Source organism: Talpa europaea, assembly GCF_964194135.1.
Source record: "Talpa europaea genome assembly, chromosome: 15".
In the NCBI taxonomy this organism is placed as follows: Eukaryota; Metazoa; Chordata; class Mammalia; order Eulipotyphla; family Talpidae; genus Talpa; species Talpa europaea.
The window spans coordinates 78668784-78689650 of NC_140083.1; positions in this window are offsets into that span (position 1 = coordinate 78668784).

A 20867-nucleotide genomic window follows, 5' to 3' on the forward strand; every position below is an offset into this window, starting at 1 on the left:
TAACCGCGCGGAGGCGGGCTTGGCCTCCCCAGCCCTCCGGCCCGCCTGCCTCCCTCCTGGTCTCTGGCACACACTCGGGAGCGGTCTCCAGTAACCGGAGTCGGCTCCCCCGTGAGAGCAGGAGCAGAGGCTGTCGCTGGGCAACCAGGACAGCACACAAGATCCAGCTAATCTGGTCTACCCTGGCAAGCCCAGCCCTCTACAGCCCGCTGGCCACTGCCTGCTGCCAGCAGCACCCCCCAGAGACTGAGAGTTACAATTTTCTACCTCTTTCCACTGCAGCACACCCCAACTTCTAGGCAAGTTCTAGCAAAACCCGAGGTCTGGAGAGACTTTTTCTTCCCTACCTCCCTCACCCTTTCCCTTGTCTCAGCCCTGTCTCTTTTCAGGGCCCAGTGAAAACTCCACAGACTCCAGGGATCCAGCTCTGCTGCAAGCCATGACACTGGGGGGAACCACCTCTCGGTGACTAGCAGCCCAGGCTCCGTTCTGGGAGGCAACAACCCGGCCGTTCCATGCATAAACCTAGAGGCCACACAGGCTTGAATACAAATCCATGCTGTGATGTCTCAACTGTATGGCCTGGGGTGTCATACTACTACTGGCCACTGGAGACCTAGTCCCCTCAGCACTAAGTGGTACCCACTTCAGAAAGAAGGAACAAGTCGCAAAGCAAGGAAAATACCCAGTGAGTGCCGGCACCTTGGTGATTTGGTCTCTCCAGCTCCAGCCTCGCGTCCCAGAGTGTTCCTCCGTCACTGGACTGCGGTCACCATGACTGCACTGGGCCATTCTGCTCCTGGAATGACCTTTGCTCCCTCCACCTCTATGCTCCCCACAAGAGGATTCCTGCTCCTGGAACAGTGGCCCCTTCCCCCACTCTCCACCTGAAAACCCTCCATTAAAGGCGACTTCCCTGGAAGAGCACTCCCTCGCCCTGCGCACCCTTCCCAGCACAGCCCGGTGATCCCACTGGCCACCTGCGTCTTGTCTTCTCTTCTGGACACTCTCTACTTTTTTGCAAGACCCTCCTGGGGCCAGGGAATGAGAGGCCAGGACTGGGCCAGAGAGCTGTGTCTGCTCTGTTCTTTGCTGTGCCCCGGGAAGACGGCTGGCCTAGGTCTCCTCCAAAGATCATTCCGGGTTTCCGTGTCTCTGCCTTTCTTATTTCTTCCTCCCTGAATGAGGGCAATATTTTTTGCACTGTTTCTTAGCCTCACTGAATTTCCACGCAGAAGCCTTAAGAATTAAAGGCCGGGGCTCCCTGGTGGCGCAAGGGGTTAAGACATAACCTATGACGCTGCCCGTAGCCTCTGCAGCCTGAGTTCGACTCCCAGCCAGGGAGCTACCCACATGGCGCGGCAGACCTCTCCTGCCTCGCCCGCTGCTTCCCTCAGCAGTGTACTTCAGTCAGTCTGCCTGTTCTGCTCCCCACTCTGTCTCTGGTGACTCCTTTCACGCCCCCCCACACCTCTGGCCGGTACCCCAGTTCTTGTATGCATAAATAAATCTTTAAAAAAAAAGAATTAAAGGCGCTGACACTTCCTCATTACCCCTCCATAGCTCTCAGCACTGACTAACCAGATTAGCGACAAGTTCCAAACGACTCCCCATTAATTTTGGGGGCCCCGCCTCTTCAGGGCCCGTGCCCCCCCCTCGCCGCCTGCTTCTCTCCGCCAGACCCAGAGGAAGCCCTGCCCAGGGCTGATTTGCATACCCCCGCGCCATTGGCTGGCAGGGCGGCGCCGGAGCCAATGGCGCGCGCGGTGGGGGCCCGCGGGCGGGTGAGGTCATGGAATCCTGGCGGCCGGCGCTGGGCGCCCCCCCCCCGCCCCCCGGCCGCGCGTGACGCAGCGGCTTCCCCGGCCCCGCCCAGGCCGCCGGGCCTGGCGCGCGGCCGCCCCCGGAGCGCGGCGTGGGGCTCGCGGCGGCGCGCGTGGCCCGGGCTTTCCGGCCGGCGCGGCGGGGTCGGCGAGGTGCCCGAACCCGCCTCCCGGGGGACCCCAGGCGCGCCCTTCCCAGGCGCGGGCCCCGTCACGCCTTTGCGTTGTTGACAACGAGCGTGCAGGATTTTGCAATAAAAAATAATAAAGCTAGAGGCTTTCTGCCGGCTTTTATTTATTTTTTTTAAAGATTTATTTATACAAGAGCCGGGGTACAGGCCAGAGATGGGGGGGGGTGAGAGGATTCACCAGAGACACAGTGGGGAGCAGGACAGAGTGGGGAGCAGCGGGTGAGACAGAGCGGTCCGCCGCGCCATGTGGGTATCTCCCCGCTGGCTGGACTCGAACCCGCGCTGCAGAGGCTGCGGACAGCTTCACAGTGCGGTGCTCAACCGCCTGTGACATCAGGGAGCCCCCCCCCCATGCTTGTTTTTAATAAAGAGTCTGCTTGGATTTTAGGGGGGTACCTGCCATTCCTTCCAGCCAGTGACCTCGTGGCTTTTGGTGCTGGACCCACAGCCCGTGGTGGCGGCCCGGATGGAGCAAACAGGAGACGCTTCTTAGACCCAGGCCTGTGTAACTCAGAGCCGGTGACAGACTCCCGTGGGCGCGGTGGTGGCCCGGGAGGCCCCTCCCTGAGGCAGCCCCTGCAAGGCCCTGTCTTTGTGGCTCCCCTTCCCCTCCCCCTTTGATTGCTCTTAAACATGGTAGGGGGGGGAGCTGCGGGGAGGCTTGAGGGATACTGGGGGGGACCCCAGCCAGGTATTTCTCCATCCTCAAGATGAAACTGGGAGGGGAGTTCCTTCTGGACCCAAGAGTCTGGGGAACCCCCCAGACATCCTTTCATCCAGCAGGAGCAGGGCCAAAGTAGAGGTGAGGTGTCATGGCGTCTCCCTGGCTGCATGTAGTAGCATCAAGTGTTTCCTTGTAAATTAAATTGTCAGCCATCTACCTGTCTATATAACTTGAGGTTACATTTTTACTCCTCCATGTGTGCACACACTTCACTCACCTCCACCAGCCCTGGAGGCCCAGGCAGTGCCCTACCCCTGCTGCCTCCGGGAACCAGTATATTTTTCACAGAATCTAAGAACTGTTTCTGCTGTGCTTGGCCAGTGTATTTTTTTGTTATTTCTATTCCACAGATGAGTGAAACCACCCTCTGTATCTCTCTTTTTCATGGATCAGGGTTTTGTGAGATGGGGGGGGGTGGTGCAAAGGGAAAGACCTCCAAGGGTCTTGCTGAGTGTCCTGGATCCCATCCCATGCCCAAGGAGGAAAAGTTCAGCCTTTTTTCTCCTTGGGCTGCCCTGCCTTCCCACTGCCCTGCTTGGTCCTGTCTCCCCTTTTATGCTGTACCCCCTGTTCTCTTCTTCCAGGGAGGCCTCTCACATTCACTCTCTAGATTCCGCTCCAGGATCAGCTGGAGGCCTCTTGGATCCTTTGGCAATGTTTTCATAGCTGTCGTGTCCTGTCTCCCCTTCAGGCCAGGAACCAGCTTTCTGTGGCGAGGTCTTGTCCTTCTCCCTTAGAAATGTCCCAGAAGGCATGACAGCACTGGCCTGGGTGTCTGCTCTCTCTTCTAGCCCTAGTTCCTGGGTCTTGCAAGTAGTTGACCTTCTCCTCAGTTTCCCAAACTGCAACAGGGGCTGTGTGGCAGTTTCTGGAATTTGTCTAGAAAGAGGAGGGACTAAGGTATCAAGGAACAAACAATCAGGTGGATAGAAATTAGAGCACCGGCCCGCGAGTCACAAGCCCAAAGTCACCCATCCCTTCATAGGTAAATGCCCAGTCAGACGGGGTTGACCCAAAGCAGGACTGCTGAGGCTGGAACGCTTGCCTCAAATCTAAGGCCCCTGCTGGTGGGGACCCATAGGAAAGGGTAAAAGAGGCCAGGTGAGACTGAAAGGAAAAGAGCAAGATTAAAACTCAAGTCAAGATAAACGCTGCCAGCCTTCACCTCCCCACGGGTCTCTTACCTGCATCCGTTTCAAGTGTCTCCTTCCATATCTCCCAAATCCATGGTGCAAGTCCAAGGCCGAGAAGCAAGCATGGCGTCTTCTTGGCAAGTGCCTCTGCCAGTTCTCCTTGCCTTCCATCCTTCTCCCTTCTCAGTCTTCTCTCCAGCTTCTCCTCCCTACTCACTCCACCATCCTTGGGTGGGGCAGGGAACCTGGACTCTCCCCTTACCCTGGGGACCACCCGGTTCCAACATGGCTCCCATCCCCCTCCTCAAGCTCCCACAGAAACATGCCAACTGGACAAAACATGAGGGATTTGCCAGTGCAGCTCCAAGACGAGGTCTTCAATCCTGCCTGCCCCCAAATCCTCCCGTGTGGAAGTGGCAGGGCTGCTCCTTGGTGCCAGCCCCCTCCCTGCATTCTTTATACCTGCTATGAAAGATGCCCTCTTCAGGGCCCCCTGCAAGATGGGTTTGTTATCATCCCTATCGCCCTTGTGTTCAAAGAAAGAAACTAAAGCCCAGAGAAGTGGATTAACTGCCCTGAAGTCACACAGTCAGTAACAGTTGAAGCTACTGTCGACCCAGGCCTCTTGACACGGCCATCACCAGCCACAGAGGTGTGTGTGCTTTAGCATTACATATTTTAACATGTTTTATTTGATTATGAGACAGGAGAGTATATAATAAAGACAAGTTGTGCTTAAGTATTTATAGAACGGAGAGACCTCTGTGGGCTGGAAGGCTTCATGGAAAAACTGGTAACTGAGCCTTTTTTTTTTTTTTTTAATTCTTCCTGTCCAAATAAATGTATTTCTCCTACACAAGCAAATATTTTTAAAATGTATTTCAAAAGTTGGATTTCTGAAAAAAGAAAGTGAGGGGGGTAGTAGCTTCTTTAAAAAGCCCATTTGGAAGGAACTCCTGAGTAGGAAATAGGGGAGCCAGGTCCATGACATCCCTGACTTGCCATGTTTGAAATTTGAGTTTTTAAATTTTATTTTGGCCTAATACTGAAACCTGAAATCTGGAAGAGCAATGTCAAAGTTCTGAGAAGGTGATTTTGAGACAAACCAGAGGTTCCTGGCATCATGATGAAGAAGCAGAGAAAGGGGCCTCTGATAGGCAGCAGGAGTTTAGGATAGGTCCACAAAAGGATTTCTGGGGGTGGCAGGGGGGCGGGAGAGGAATGTGGCCCCTGGAATGAGGGCTGTGTGGGGGTATGGGGCCTCTTTTGGACAACTTTGAATGCAGAAGATTCTTCCCTGCGTGGGGCCTGGCCTGGGTGCTGGGGATTGGATAGCAAGCTCATAATTTTAAGATGGCTCCAAAAATGAGCAGGGGTGGGCAGCTGACGCAGCAGAGCACATGACTGGATCCTGCCAGCCCCGTATTCCCCAGGGGCCTTGCCTGCCTAGCAGTAGAGGAGCAGACGCTGTAACCCCAACCCTGCCCAGCAGAGCTCCAGCCCCACTGCTCTAGCCTTGGCCTGGCCTCTCTGAGGTCCCCACTCCAAGACAGGCAGCTGCTGAGGGAGAAGGATCTGCTCAGGACAAGATGGTCCTCCCTTGTCCAATGGGTGTTGCAGAAACCTTCCAAGCACGCCCACCCCTCAGGAAGGTTCTTATTGGGAACCTGTTCCTGGGGACTGTGGGCAGCAGGGGAGGGAGAGGCACTCAGCCCTTTCTGGTCTCTGTGGTGTGTCTCCAAGCACTTTTTTCACTTGTTATTAAATTTACTTATTTTCTGATAGGTTTGGTAATTCTTGTACCGTATCTGCTCTCTCCCTTAGGTGCCGTCCGGGTAGCTCTCCGGCCACCACAGCACACGTAACCCATCCACAGTCCCTTGTCCTGCGCTCAACACTTTTGTGGGGTGGGAGAACCAGACTCCTAGAGGCCTGCCAGGGGGAGCGGATACCTCTGAGTGCCTGCTGTGTGCAAGGCACCCCCACAGCTGCTCAGGCCTCTGGCTACCCAGAAAAAGTGGGTAATGTTATCTCCCTCATTTTACAGGCAAGCAAGGGGAGGCTCAGAGAGGTGATGTGACTTGCCCGAGGTCACCCAGCAGAGAGAGCAGCCAGGTCAGCGCATCTGCAGGGTGGGGGGCCCCCCCCCGGGTGCCCCCCCCCCCCCGCCCTGTGGGGAATGCTTCTTTTCAGGGGCAATCTCCCCCTCCCAAGACATCCTCTTCTCGGTCTAAGCTGCCCCTCCTGCGGATGGGGCCCCCTGCTTGCTGGGCTCCCCGCCGTGGGGTGCCCCGCAGACCCAGCCTGGCCGGTGGGGGTGCCGGGGCCCGCGGGCGGGGCCCTGTCCCCCGCGGACTGGCTGCTGTGCGCCTTGGGCGGCGGCAGCGCCTCTCTGGGCCTCGCTTTTTCCACCCCTTGCTCGGGGGAAGCCCCGGGGTGAGTTATTTACAGCGAGTCGCAGGTTCGCCGCCCGCCGGGGAGGGCGAGCCCGGCACGGCGCCCCCGCGCGAGGACCAGCCCCCCGACCCGCCCGGGCGCGCGGGTTATGTAACCGGGTGCGCGGGGGGGGGGGGGGGGGGCGGGGCGCTCGCGGCTATTCCGGGCGCCGCTATTTTTAGCCCATTGATGCGTCTGCGTCGGCAGCCGCCGCCGGGATTCCGGAGACGTCAATGGGCGCGCGTCACGGGCCCGCCGCCCGCCGGGGGAGGCGCGCCCGGGCCGGGCCGGGCCGGGCGGGCGCGGGGCGCGGGGCGCGCGCGGGGGCGGGGGGCGCGGCCGCGGCCGGAACTGCGGGGCGGGGGCTTCCCGGGCGGGGGGCGCGCGGCGCGGCGCAGGAGGCGAGCGGCGGCGGCGGAACTGCGGGGGCCCGCGGCCGGCCGGGCATGGGCGCCCCCGGCGCGGAGCAGCGCCCCGCCGGCTGGTGCGCGCCCCCGGAAGGCGGGGGCGGCGAGGCCAGGTGAGGGGCCGCGCGGGCGCGGGCGCGGGGGTCCGGGAGCGGCCGGGGCGCGCGGGGCTCGAGGTGCGCGCGGGGGGCCGGGGCCGCGCTGGGAAACTGGGGGTGGGGGGCGCCCGAGCCCCGCGGAACCCGCCAGCGGAGAGTCTGGGCCGGGCGCGGCGGCCGACGCCGCCTCTCCCCAGCTGGCCAGGGGTGGGGTTTGGCCCACGAGGGGCGCTGGAGGTGGCCAGGCCGGAGACATTCCTTCCATGTTCCCGCCGGCTTCGGGGCGCGGGTTCCAGCCTTGGGGAGCTCGGCTGCCAGGACGCCCGGTCGGGAGGCATCGAAAGCCCGCCTGGCGCGCGCCTCCCCGGGGGCCGAGTGGCGGGGCGCAGCCGGGCCAGGGTCCCTTGGAGTCGGGGCGACTGGGGTGGGCAGCGCCGCCCGGGTGCGCTTCAGGGTGTGAAGCGTCGGTCGGGGCTTCGGGCTCGGGTGCTGGCGTGTTGGGAAAACGAAGACTGTCCGGGGCAGGTGGTGAGGCTCCCCGCAGTTAGAGGGAGGGTGCCCTGGTAGCGGCCACAGGGCTTGGAGGAGCTTGGAGGAGTGACTTGAATGAGGACGGGGAAGGGAAACCAGTGACTCTGCAGCGAGGGGCCTGCAGGAGCGACAAGCGGACAGTGGACTCAGACCAGGCTTCCAAAGGGCAGCCGAGGGCCAAGGATGGGCCTAGACGGACAAGAGGAATGTGACTGATTATGGATGCTGAGGTCTATGCTGGAGTTAAGAAATCAGCTCAGGGGCTTCCCTGTGGCACAAGGGGTTAAGCACTGCACTGTGAAGCAATCCGCAGCCTCTGAGCATGAGTTCGATCCCCGGCCGGCCAGGGAGCAACCCACAAGGCGCAGCCGACCTCTCCTGTCTGCCCGCTGCTCCCCTCAGCAGTGTATTTCACTCAGTCTGCCTGTTCTGTCCCCACTCTGTCTCTGGTGAATCCTATGCATAAATAAATAAATCTTAAAAAAAAAAAAAAAGAAATCAGCTCAGGAGTTCAGGCCTAGTTCCTGACTCAGAAGCCCAGCAGCCCAGACCCTGGAGCTTCCTACCAGTTCTCTGGCAGCGTTGTCAAACTGCTCTGTGCAATCTGAGGCCTCTGCCTGCTAAGCAAGTCCAAGGGTGACAGAGGATGCTAGGCCCTGGGCTCCCTGGTTTCTGATCCCAGCCTTGCCAATTCCTTAGCGGTGTGACCTTGAATAAGGTGCTTAACATTGTGTGCCTTAGTTTCCTCAGGGGGTAAAATGTTCTTCATAATCTTTCCTTCATAAGAGAAAGTGAGGCTGAAGTGAGAACATGCTTGTCAAGTGATTAGTTTTGTATCTAGCACACAGCATTCAACAGATTGTAGCTGCTGCTTCTATTGTTTTTTTTTTTAATAGATTTATTTATTTATTTAAGCACTGGGTATAGTCAGAAGCGCGGGAGGGTGAGAGAATTCACCAGAGCCAGAGCGGGGAGCAGAGCAGGCAGAAGGACCGAAGTACACTGCTGAGGGGAGCAGCGGGCGGCAGGAGAGGTCTGCGCGCCATGTGGGACCCTCCTCCAGTGGCCGGGGAGCAGCCGGGGATCGAACCGGTGCTGCAGAGGCTGCGGGCAGCTTCTCGCAGCCCAGCGCTCAACTGCTGTGCCACCGGGGAGGCCCTGCTGCTATTGTGCAGACAATGGCCAAGCAGTTTGAACCCAGGAGGCCACCACAGCTGTCTGTCAGCCATATCCTGTTGCAGGGAGGAGTTAAGAAAAGACTCAAATTCACGATAAGAGGGAGGTTGGGGTGGGCCCATACAGAGCTGGGTCCCAGAACTGGGGCTACTTGGAATCTGGGTTGTGACTCAACATACGGAGGAACCCCCAGACTTTGGATCTGCCCCCAAGTGGAGGGAATGACTTCTTGACTGAACTGTCCTCCGCATCTCCCTCCAGGCCACCGGCTGACCTTCCTTCCAGCCCTGTCCCAGTGCAGGCTTTGTGACGCCTCCTCCCCCCACCCCACAGAGACCTGCAGAATGTTGAGCTCAGACTCGGCAGTGATTAAGACAAATGCATGAACAAATTAGCGGTGGACATAAAAACAGTTAACTTGTGTGTGTGTGTGTGCGTGTGCGCGCGCGCGCGCGCGCGCGCGCGCGCGCGGGGCTGTTTAAAGAGGTGAAATGGAAATGATTGATAAGGAGCCACCCTGCAGATGTCCAGGCAGTGACTTCCTGGCAGAGGGAACAGCCAGAGCAAAGGCCCTGACTGGGGAAAGAAAGTCCATAGGAGACTTGGGGGTGGGGTAGAGCAGGAGCTGGGAACTGAGGTCTAGCCTTTGAGGGGGGCATTGCTTTTATCTTCTGGGTCCAGAAGGAGAGGCTTTGAGGGCTGATTGGAGCCCCTGGTTTGCCCTTGGCACAGTGCCCATTGTAATCGACCTTGATTCATTCCCCATCACAACCTTCCAGGGCCCAGGGATCTGGATTTGCTCCTTCTAGGATCTTCCACTGTTCGTGGCTCACTGCCTGCCTCACAGTAAGCCTCCAGCAACTGCTTGTGGCGTGACTGCTGAGGAGGGAATTTTGATCTGGGAAAGGAGGTGGCTTGAGATATCTGCTCTCAAATGTTATGAATCACTTTCTAGGCACCACCTGGCCTCCTGACGCTGGCCCCTGTCCTCAGACGCAGCAGGGAAGACCTGGGTGCTCAGGTGGGGTCTGACTGGCAGGAAGTGTTTGGCCCTCCCTGCCCTTCCTCCTCAGCTGTGTGCTGTAGGGACAGAAAGAAGAAGGTGGGCTGCTGGGGTATGGGGAAGTGCCAGCAGCATTCTGGGAAGCTGGTGTAGCCCACGGACTGCGGAAAGTTTAAAACTGTTTACAACTCTGGCACACACAGCTGGGTCCAGAAGGAGAAGCTAGACTTGCAGTAGGAACCAGGGTCTGGGGTTAGCTTTTATGTGTCCTGTTTGAGGTCTCATCACGATAGCCCACAGATGTGTCCAGCACTGCCCTGGTCCTTCACACATGTTAAGGCATTTGAAACCTGATGGTAACCTTGTGGCTGTTAATTTTAGTGATGTCAATTCGACTGTCATTTTTACAGGTAGGGAATGTGAGGTGCAGAGAGGTTATGTAACTCTCCCAGGGCTATAAGTGAAGGAGCTGGGTTTGAAGCCCAGGCAGTCTGACACCCAGTACCTTGTAGCTACTCTCAGCTGTGCTTCCTGTTTTGCTGCTGGAATCCCTTTGCAGGAGACTTCCTAAGTGTCCGCACTGTTCTGGTTAGGAGGCTGGGCTGCTTGGAGATGGGAAATTGAACCCCCGTCCCCTGGAGGCCTCTGAGGCTTTGGGGGCTGATTGGAGCCCCTTGAGGAGAGAGGGTATCTAGCTCTGTCCCATAGTGCTCCCTGTTCTCTGCATACAAAGTGCCCCTTTGTGCACACGAGAGGCTATGAGCTGGATTGAGACAACCCTCACCGAGGAGCAGGCACGAGACTGAGGGGCTGGGCACGGCATGTGTCTCCTTGGCGCTGAGATGCCCCAGGAGCAGCTCCAGATGCCCCAGGAGCAGCTCTCTTACATCCCTGAGAGCTGTTTATCTGGGGCACGTGCCCCCAGACTCTGATGTCTAGCTCAGGAAGTCCTTGGGCTCTCTGCTGCCGACCCCCACCCTACACTGTGCCTCATGGCCTGGGTCCTGCCCCTATTCCCACTCTTTATTTCTGTCTTGCCGCTGCTGGCTGGTTCTCGCTTACGCCAACTCTCCCTCTCCAGGCCTCCACCATGGACAGAGGCCAGCCCCTGCCCCTCCCTGGTGTTCTGGCCTCTGCCAGGCCCTGAAGGCCCAGGGGATGATTTGAGTATCATCCAAGACTGGTAAGTGCTCTGTTGTTGTCCTTTGCACAACCCTGGGGCTCTTAAGCAGGTGGGATTGGGGGGCAGAAGTGGGTATGGAGCTGCCCCAAAGCGGATGTGGTTTGGGGGGATGGAGGGGGAAGCCCTGCAGAGGCGGCAGCATTGTGCTGCTCAGCATATGGAGATCTGATTTCTTCAGTGGTGGGAGCAATGTGGGGGTGGGGAAGGGGGAAGCCTGATTTTCTTAGCAGGGTAAGCTGGGGGTTTCTTGACCCAGATGACCTGGACTGGTGGGAATGGGGATCCAACAGCTGTGCCTAAGGCAGCTTGTGCCTGCTTCCAGGAAGCTGATCTGGTGGGGTGGGGTAGCTCAAGGTGGGGCTGGGAGTTTGGGGTCAGCCGTGGGGGAGGGGGAGCTGGTTTTTCCTAGGGTATAGACACTGTACCAAGACAGGGCGTGAAGGGAAGGCTGGGGCTGCTCCGTTCTTCCCGAAAGGGCCATGAGCATCCTTTTCTCACCACGGCCGGCTTTGAGGGCCTTGGGATCTTGCTTGAGAAGGTGTCTCTATGAATGGGGGGATCTTGCTGAAAAAGGGCTGGGACAGACCATCAAATATCCCTGGGAGGAAAAGTCTCAGGCCTATGGCCATGACCAGAGGGATGCTGGTAGCTTACCTCCTCTTCTTACAGGTGGAGATACAGAGTTATAGGCAGAGACCTGACTTACAAGGCCCTACAGTGAGGATACATAGAACCAGGTCTCCTGGATTCTGGGAAATCTGGGGCATGGTTTGCTGGAGGACATACCTTGCTTGTCTGAGGAAGCTTCCAGTGAAGGCATGGATTGATCTGTGAAGTTTGGGGATGGGATTTCTTTCTTTTCTTTTTCTTAAGATTTCTTTTTATTTATGCGTACAAGAGCTGGGGTGTAGGCCAAAGTGCAGAGGGTGAGAAGATTCACCAGAGACGGAGTGGGGAGCAGAACAGGCAGGTCTACTGAAATACACTGCTGAGGGGAGCAGCGGGCGAGTCAAGTGAGGTCTTGACTACGTGGGTAGCTCCCTGGCCAGGGATCAAACTCGTGCCACAGTGGCTGGAGATAGCTTGATAGTGCTGTGACTTTAACCCCTGCACCACCAGGGAGGCCTTGGGGATGGGATTTCTTCCAGGCCTCGCCCTGGGGACCTGAGACGCTGGGATGGGGCCCAGGGCACAATAGTCTTGGTTACTGTGTTTACCTGAGGGCGCTGGAGTTCAGCCTGGCCCCTAAGACAGGGACCCTGTCATTGTCTTCTTCCCCCGCTAGAACCGAGGCCATCTCTGAATAACAGGCCTCCATGGGGCTTGAGAAATGCCTGCGGGAAGCAGGAACTGACCTAGTATCTCCGCACTCCCCCCACCACCCCAGTACGGTGCATCCTGTGGAGCTGGTGTTTATGGGGCAGAGTCCCAGAGTGGCGACTGGGATGGGGCTGGCGGGGTGTCCATTCCCACCTGGCTGGCAGGCGGGGAAGCTGGGGAAAGCTGTCTTGGGGACTGGGCTGTGCAAGCACCTGGCCTCCGGTTGGCAGCAGGCTCGGGGCCGCCAGCCTCAGGCTGGGGGCGGAGAGGGGAATTACTATAAGTGGGAGAGGCAGGTGTCCCTGCTGGGCCGGAGATCTGGACTTGGGAAGCACGTGAGTGGAGATGACAGCAGTGGACCAGGTGTCTCCCTCCACAGGCCCCTCCTCTACCCCCAGCTCAGGCCGGCGTGTGAGCGCTCAGCCTTCCTGCTGGGAACACGGTGGCCTTGGTGGGCAGAATCCCTATGTTCACCCCTTGGCTGGGTGAGGTTGGTTTTTGGGTGGAACTCCTATGCCAAACACTGCCAAGGCCACCCTGAGGGGCTGCCAACTGGGCCCCATGAGTGCTAGAGCTGCTGGTCTTGTGACGTGGGCACCTGTCTGCCAGGCCTGGGCATGAGCCCAGGGTCACGCTCATGCCGGGGCTCCTGTCAGCTGACTATTTTGGGCTCTTGCTGACCTGGGCCAAAGTCAGGCCTCAGCCAAAAGGGCCCTGAGGCAGCTCCCCCTGTCCCCAGAGGCCGGCTCTGGTTTCTGCTATATAAACAGAGGAGGATATGCTGGCTTGGAGACAGCTCCGAGCCCCGAGCCCTCTCAGCTGGTGCGTAGCCTCAGCCGGCAGGACGGACTGACCGGGCAGTCACGTCTCTTCTTCCCACAGGCCCCCCTGAGGCTGCCAGCGAGAGCCCCCGACCGGGCCCAGGCGTCTCCCTCAGTGCTGTTGGCCAGGACGTCTGGGATTGTCAGGACGCCGGTGAGTCTTGGGAAGGGGAGCCGAGGCGCGGGAGGCGGCCCGCCTGGGTCTTTTTCCCTGTGACTGTCTATGTTGTGGTTTTCTTGGCCTTGAAAGGAAGAGGAGGAGGAAGCAAGGGGCACTGTCCACCCAGAGGAAGGAAAGTAAGGGCTTGACCACAGCTGGGTGATGGGAGTTGAGCTTGGGAGCACCTTGTGACCCGGGAATAGGAGACATGGAAATAGACGGGGCGATGCTGTTTCTCTCCTTCTCTGGAGCCTCCCGGCAGGGTCTTGGCCCTTCTCTCCTGTGCCCCAGGCCTGGCTGAGGCACTGCTCTGCTCAGGCCGGTGAGGGATGCGGGTGAGGTGTCCATCGGGGCGCCTCAGCTGTGGTCTCTGAGTAGGGTGCCTGAGCCCCTCCCCCGGCAGGTGGGGGCTAATTGGCTGAACCAGGCCTTGGCTTCCCTGAGCCCTCAGCTCCTTGCTCTGCTTCCCAGCTGGTTTTGGTGCGAGGCCTGGCAAGTCTGCCAACCAGCTTGCCACAAACACGCTCTCTGGGCCCGGGGCCAGGGGCTTCGGCCCGGCATGAAATAAGTGGCGGCTCCTTACGTGGGAGGCGCTGTGTGCTCCTCAGTTCTCAAAAAAACATTTTTTCCCTTTCTGAACGTGAGTCTTTAAACGAATCCAGAGCCTGTGACTAAAAATACTTTAACAATAGGAAAATGCATCAGTCTTTCCGGCTGGGGCTGGTTATCAGAGGGTTTTTATTTCGGAATTTGAAATTTTGCCCAAGAAGTCTGGGTGGAGATCTTGGGCAGGAGAACCGGGTGGGTGTTGATGTCCTGCAAGGTGCAGTGGGGACCCTCCCTGGGTGGAGGGGCGAGGAGCTGGCCAGGAGCTGAGGGGACCGTGGGGGCAAGGAAGGAGATTTGAGGAGGGTGCAGACGAGGTGTGGGCCCACCTTTCCCCAAGGAGCGCCATGCTCTTGCTGTGCTTTCCAGCGCCGGCTGGCTGTTCTTTCTGAAGTCTGATCTTGCGCCTCTGTGCTGTGTGTTGATTCCTTCTGGCCTCAGACGGGGGCTGGTGGTGAAGAAATGACTGAAGTGATTTTGGCGGCTCAAAGGCTTCTTGAGGATAGTCTTTCTAGAGACCCTGTCCTCGTTAATGAGCCAGCTTTTTCAGAGTATTCATTGAGCGCTTACTACATCCAGTCTGGAATGTCCCTGGTGCTGGGTGGAGCCACATCGCTGGACATACTTTCATTTCCTTTCACCCGGCCCCGGGAGGGGGAGGTAGGGGTACGGTGACAGCCCATCTCTGGTTCTTGACGAGGGCCTGCCAATTCCCCGCGGGAGCTGAGGACCCTGCTGTTTCCTTTCCCGGCCGTGCCCCTCCCTGCCCCGTGGTCCTGCTGTGGGTCCTAGAATCCTGGACCCCAGATAGTGGAAGGGAGCCCCCCTCTTCCATGAATGGATAGAATTCTCATGGCCCTGGAACTTTCGATGTCTGCATTGGGCTGATGAAGAAATGGTCACGGAGACGGCAAGGGGCCGCTCCAGGCCACACGCCAGGCGTGCCGGCTCCTGGTCTGAGAAGCCTGAGAGCATCTCCATCTTTTGCCCCTGCTGGGAGTTGGGGTGAAGGGCGGGGGCCAGGGACTGACCTACCTGCGTCCTGGGAGCTGTTGTCAGGGCAGTAACAACATGTGAGGTGATGGCAGGGCCCGGGCATAGGCCCGGAGATCAGAGCCAGAGGCTGGACCTGACCCTAGAGCCCCAGTCCCAGAGTTGCCATGGGAAGCCCCCCCGGGCAGTAGGCAGTATTTCCCTGCCCGCAGCACAAATCCCCCTGCCTGCTGCCAGGACAGGAAGAGGAAGTGGCTGGGTCAGGGCTGGCATAGGGCCTGGGGCTGAGCAGGGGACACTCCCAGGGCCCCTTCTCAGGAGGGAAGGGTGCCCACCCTGAGGGAGGGGTGTGGAGGCCCGTGGGTGGGGGTGATCTTGGGGAAAGTAGGTTAAGTTCCTGCCTAGGTGGGGATAGGGGGGAGCTGCGTGGGAAAGGGGCGGTGCAGTTCTACTTCCTCCACCCTTTATCCCACCCTCTTGGCTGGGGGACAGTGGTGGGTATCAGTTGCCTATTTGGGGCCTGTCCTGGCGTACTGTTGAGGATGAGGGGTTCCTCTGCCAAGGTGGGGGAGACAGGGCCTCACCCTCTCTTTATCCCACCTGTTGATGAGGGAGGGGTGGTCTGAGTCCGTGAGAAACCCGGGGCTGTAAGACGAGGAGAGGCGAGGGCCTGGTGATTGGTTTAGAAAGCAGACCGCAGTGACAGAAGACACGTGTGAGGAGCCCTTCCCAGTGCCAGCTGCTGCAGCCCCTCCTAGCCCGGGTTGCCCGCTAAGGAAATGTCAGTAGAACAAGTGCCTAATGAGAAGCAGCCACTGTTCCTCTGTGATTTCAGAAACACACACGTGAATGGATTGTACTTAGCACCTTCTGAATCAAGGTCTCCCCCCTTGACCTAGATGTCACTATTATTTAAATGAACTTTTATTTTTGAAACATCTGTGTAAAAAAGTGCACAAATCATAGGTTTGAGGACTTTTGCAGTGTGAGCACCTGGGTGATCAGCGTCCAGATTGGGAAGTGGATGCTCCGAGTCCCAACAGAGACCCTTGTCTTGTCACCATCACTGTTTTGTGTTCAGCATGTGTGTGTGTGTGTGTGTGTGTGTGTACCTGGTTTTGTGGTGCCCTTATAAGAATCCAGACCCACGGGACCAGAAGCCACAGTCTCTGGAGTTCCGCGTCAGGGGCACTGGGTCCAGCACAAGTGGGAGTTGGGGGTCTGAGCAAGTCCTGCCCTGAGCCTCCAGCCCCTCGTTTGTGAAATGTGGGAGATTCATACATATGATTCCAATCCTGGAAGGTTGGGGAGAGGTGAAGTGGAAGAGTCCATGTGATCCAGCCCTGACCTGAGGTCTGACCCTTGGTCTGTAACCCCATGTTCTCCAGGAAGGTGCTTATTAAGGCTAGTGGAGGCAGGTGACGTGTGGGGTGAAGTCTTGGGGCATCAGCAGGACTAGAGTAGGAGGAAGAGGCGCAGCGTGCCTGGTGTGTGGGCCGCATAGCCTGGGGTCCCTCTGTAAGGGCGAGGGGAGCAGGTTGCTAGGCCGAGCGGGGCTATGGGTGCCCGAGTGTGGGCTGCTGTGTGTGTGGCTGTCTCTTGTCTTCAGCACCATCTTCCGGTCCTCACTGTCATGTTGGGGATACCTCTGCCTCCCTGCCCCTTGGGCGTCCATGCACAGCCTGGGGTCAGCTCAAGTCTGCATGAGTTGTGCCATAATTCCCCAGAACTCCACTTTAGCTGACCCTGCCCCCTCTCAGAGACCCAGCCCACCTTCCTTGAGGGTCTGTGGCCAGCAGGATTGAATCTGGGGATTCCCAGGCCCCTCTAACCTTTAGGTCATCCACATGGATGTCTCAGTGAGTGGCTTCCACTGTGTTCCCACAAAGAGACTGCCCCTGCCTCCTTATTTTCACTCGCCCACCCCCATCTCCATGTCCACAAGCACAGCCTGGTGACCACTGCGTTTGCCTCATCCTCCCGCTAACCTTGGGGCGGTGAGACGGCAGCCCCTTGCCACGGGCCGGGAGCTGGGCTGGGTGGCAGGTCCACCCTGCGGGCTCATGCTGGGATGAGGAGAGCGAGGCCAGGGGCCTGGCAGCTCCTCACCGCACAGGTTCCCAGGGTCTCCTGGGTGGGTCAGCCGCCACAGGGCAGGGATGGCCAGGGCTGCTTTTAACACACAGAAAGTGGTGGGCGGGGGGAGGGGCGCTGGGGCTCAAGGCCGCCCAGCCTTCAAAAGCCTGGATTGAATCTGGGCTTGAGCAGCAGCCGATCTACCTGTTTCCACTCGTGACGGAGGGAGGGAAGCGTACTGACCTGTCTAAGTCATCTCTTGCCGACATGTTAAAATTGTTTTTATTTTCTGAGCCAAGTCCTGAGGTGGGGGAGGCATCCTAGGGTGGAGTAGCCAGCCCAAGAAATGGGGGGCTAGTTTCACTAGCCCAGATTTGAGGTGCACTGATGAGCAGGGTGTGGCTGCTCTGCAGAGTGTAAGGATTTGAATGACATGAGTAGTTTCAAACCTTTTTTTTGGTAAGTGGTGGAATCCCTTTTTTTTTCCTTCCCTCAAACAAAATCTTAGGCAAAACCCTAAGATAAAGAAAGACAAACCTTACTGAAGGGGGGTGGGTTTCCCGCTTGGGACGAGCGATGCTGAAGATGGTTTGGGCTACCTTGAGGTTGTGTGCTGTGGTGATGCACGGAGGCTCCCCCTGATCACTGAATGAGCTTGGGGTCCAGGGAAGACTGCTCCCCGCACCCCCCACGGCAGTCAATGAAAGAGGAGACAAATGTTAAGGTGCAGTTTTCGTGGTGGGTGTGGACAAAGCGGGGGTCACTGTCCACACGCAGAGTCTCTACTGCCTTAAGTCCAGTGAGACCTGGGCAGGGGCTGGCCGTGGGCATGGGGAATCCAAGAGGGGTTCGAATGTAGAATTTCAGGCCAAAAGAGAAAAGTTGTATGTCAGGCGCCAGGAGCAGAGCTGACGAGCTCTGGAAAGAATGAAGCTTGAGGTGGTGGCGGGGTGTTGGAGTGGGCAGGTGCGGGGGCTGGAGACAGTGAGGGAAACCCGGAGCTGGAGGTGAGAGCAGGGTGAGCTCAGGAAGTGCCTCTGGGGCAGGAGGAAGTGCGCCAGGGTGACCAGAGGAGGTGAGAACCCGGTGGGTGGGCGGGCACAGGCTCAGTGGAAGCAGAAACCCTGAGTTTACATGAGGGGAGGACCCACGCGCCCCCAATATGGTGGCGGCAGGTGGTTTTCTCGTAAACATTAGTCCTTCTTTCTCCCTCACCGAGAAGGGGCGGGCTCTCTCCACTTGGGCAGAAAGTGGGTGGCGGGGTGACCACCGACGGGACCGTGGAAGCCTCCAGGTGGCTGCCCCTCTCCTGCAGGCTCTCCGCGCCCCGCAGGTGCTAGCGAGGGGCCAGTGCGGACACTCTGGCCTCGGGCGGGGAGGGTGTGTTGGTAGCCTGGTAGCCGGTGTGACATGATCCCCTAGAAAGCCAGACAGCCCCGGCTCCCACCTCAGTGTGCCACCCCCGCTCCTGTGACCTTGGGCAAGTGGCATTATTTCTCAGAGCCTATTTATAAAATAAGGAAGAGTTCACACAAATTGGAGGACTTCTCAGCGCCACCCGGTTCTGAAATCTGGTGCTTTCCCAAGGAGGGTGCGCTCACCCCGCAAGGGGCTGGGCGAGGGCCTGGAGAGACGTCCAGCCGAGAGTGGCGCAGAGCTCACTGGCCCTCCTGGGTCTTGGATGAGGCCTGGGAAGGTGCTCTGCAGGGGAGACAGGGAGGTAGTAAGCGTGGTCCCCGGGGCAGCCTCTCAGGCGACACCCTGCGTGATGACTGGCCCAGCGCACGTGTTGCGCCACGGGCCGAGGTGGGGTGCTGGCTCCCCGGGGGTGTCCCCGAGCTGCCTGCCCCAGCCCTAGGCGGGCCCTCGCGGCCCCACCCCCACCCCGGGCCTCCAGAGACGCTTTGGGAGGGTGCAGAGGCGGAGCCCGGCTCGGAGGGCGCCGGAGGGGCCGGGCGCGGCCAGAGTTCCCGGGAGCAGCCGGAGGGTGAGGAGATCCTCCGAGGGGAAGCCCCGAGCCGGCGGCTCCGCAGCGCCTTCTCGCTGGCTCCGGCCTCCGGCTGGGTTATTTCGGACCCGGGGGCCCGGAGCTGGGTCCTGGGGAGGGTGGGGGGAGCTTCTCCCGTCCGCGAGCTGCTATTTTTAGCCGGCACGGCGGGCGCGAGGGGCCTATTTATAGATCAAACAATCCGCGCTCCCTGCGTCAATGGAACCCCGCGTGCGTCACGCGCGCAGACATTCCAGGCCCCCCCTCGCCCCGCCTCCTCGGGCTCCCCGGCCCGCGCCTCCTCCCGCCGGAACCGCGCCGCCCCCCGCGCCCTTGTATGGCCACAGCGCCCGGGCCGCCTGCGTCAGCGGCGCCCCCGCCCCTCCCCGTGCGTCACGGAGCGCTTAAGAGGAGGGTCCGGCTCGCCCGGGGAGCCCCAGTGGCGGAGACTGCGAAAGTTGGGGAGTGTGCAGGAGCGAGAGAGCCGAGAGCGGCCAGCCTGCGACTCGGGGCGCTGGTCCCAGGCTGGGGAGCCGGAGTCCGCCGGGGAGGTAGGTGCCCGCGCTGGGGGTGCGCGTAAGCGGGGCGCTCGGTGTCGCCCAGGGGCGCTGCTGGAGGAGGCGGTGCGCGCGGCGGGAGCGGGGCTGTCGGGTCCGCGTGCAGAGAGCGGGGTGTAGTAGCTACGGCCCCGTCGGGCTGTAGCGGTCGGAACCGGTGGGTGACCGAGATCGAACTGGGGTGCGCTGGACCAGGGGCTCTTGCGGGTGGAGTGTCTGTGCAAGGTGGAATCCTCGGGGGTAGGGGCCAGCCGGGTGTGATGGTTTGTCCTGCAGAAGGATCACTGTCGTTCAGACTCCCAGGGTGCCAGAGTGGGGTGCAGCCGATGGGGGAGCCGTAGCTGATGGGGGTCTCAAAAAGTGGGGGCAAAGATCCAGAGCCTGAGCAGCTGGGATCCATCTGATTCCCACCACCACCGGATTCCTGAAAGGATCTCCCCCCAGCGTGCCCGCCTTTTCAGCCAGACCCCCGGTTGTCTCCTTAGCGCTGTGCAGGGATCCCCAACTAGAACTAAACGGCGAAGCCAGAGTTGCCTGAAGGCACTGCCAGCCCTGGCGGCTGAACCGTGGAGGGGGCGCCGCTAGATGTGCGGTCTTGGGGGCAGCGGGAGGGTGCCCGGAGGCTCAAGCAGGACTGCTGGAGCGGTGGCTCGGCTCCCCTATGGGCTGTGTGTGAGGTGGAAAGCCGGTGCCCTTGGGGATCCCGGATGGGAGTTGCTAATGTTGGAGTCTCTGGTGTGATATTACCTGGGAGATTACCCCCCCAACACACACACACACGCACACGCACACACGCTCCAGCGCCACATGCTGATCACTGTGCCCTCCCCTCCCCCCGCAGCCACTGTTGGATCCCACAGGTAGGGTGCAGCCCCAGGGCTTGTTGGGCATAACAGGTGCAAACCACATTGTTGCCAGGACCTGCCTGAAGCCGGATTCTCCCTGCTCCCTCCTCCAGCCCCGCCTCTTCCTCCTCCCTGTGGGACGCCCCCCCCCACACACCTGGAGGCTAGATGTAGGCCCCTATCTTGTGTCCTGAAGTACCTGCGCTAATGGGGGAGGATGGGCTGGTGGGGGTTGATCCGGATGTGGGACATCCAAGTGGAGAAACAGGATTTGAATAAGACTGGACGGCCCAGCCTGCACGACTGTGCTCTCCTCCTCCACCCAAACCCACCGCTGCCGGCTGTGCTCCCCGTGTCTCCCAGAGGTGCCGTGTGTCTGTGGATGGGCGCCCCTGGCCCGTGGGGCCAGAGCTTGGAGGGGCTCTGTTTGTGTTGGTTGTGGGAACTTCCGTCAGCTCAGGGGTGCAGCTGCCTTGTATGAGGGCCCATGGAGGCGGTAGAGGGGCGCGGACCCAGGACCCCCTGGATTCTTGGCGGGGAGTTGGTGCCAGCCTGCGCCCCCTCCTGCTGTTCTCCTTGATGGTTTGATCTTTATTGGAAGTTGCTTGTCACCCTGTCTCCTCCCTGACCGGGGAGGCCACTCTGAACTTGGAGGTGGGACAGGAGAAGTCCTGGAGCCTTCTCTCGGTTTACGGGCAGCCTGTGGATTTAAAGCCCCCCCCCCCCCCCAAGGAGGTCTCTCTGCTCCTTTAGGCTCTCAGGATGGGAGGAGTTGTAGCCTCTTTGCCTGAGCTCCC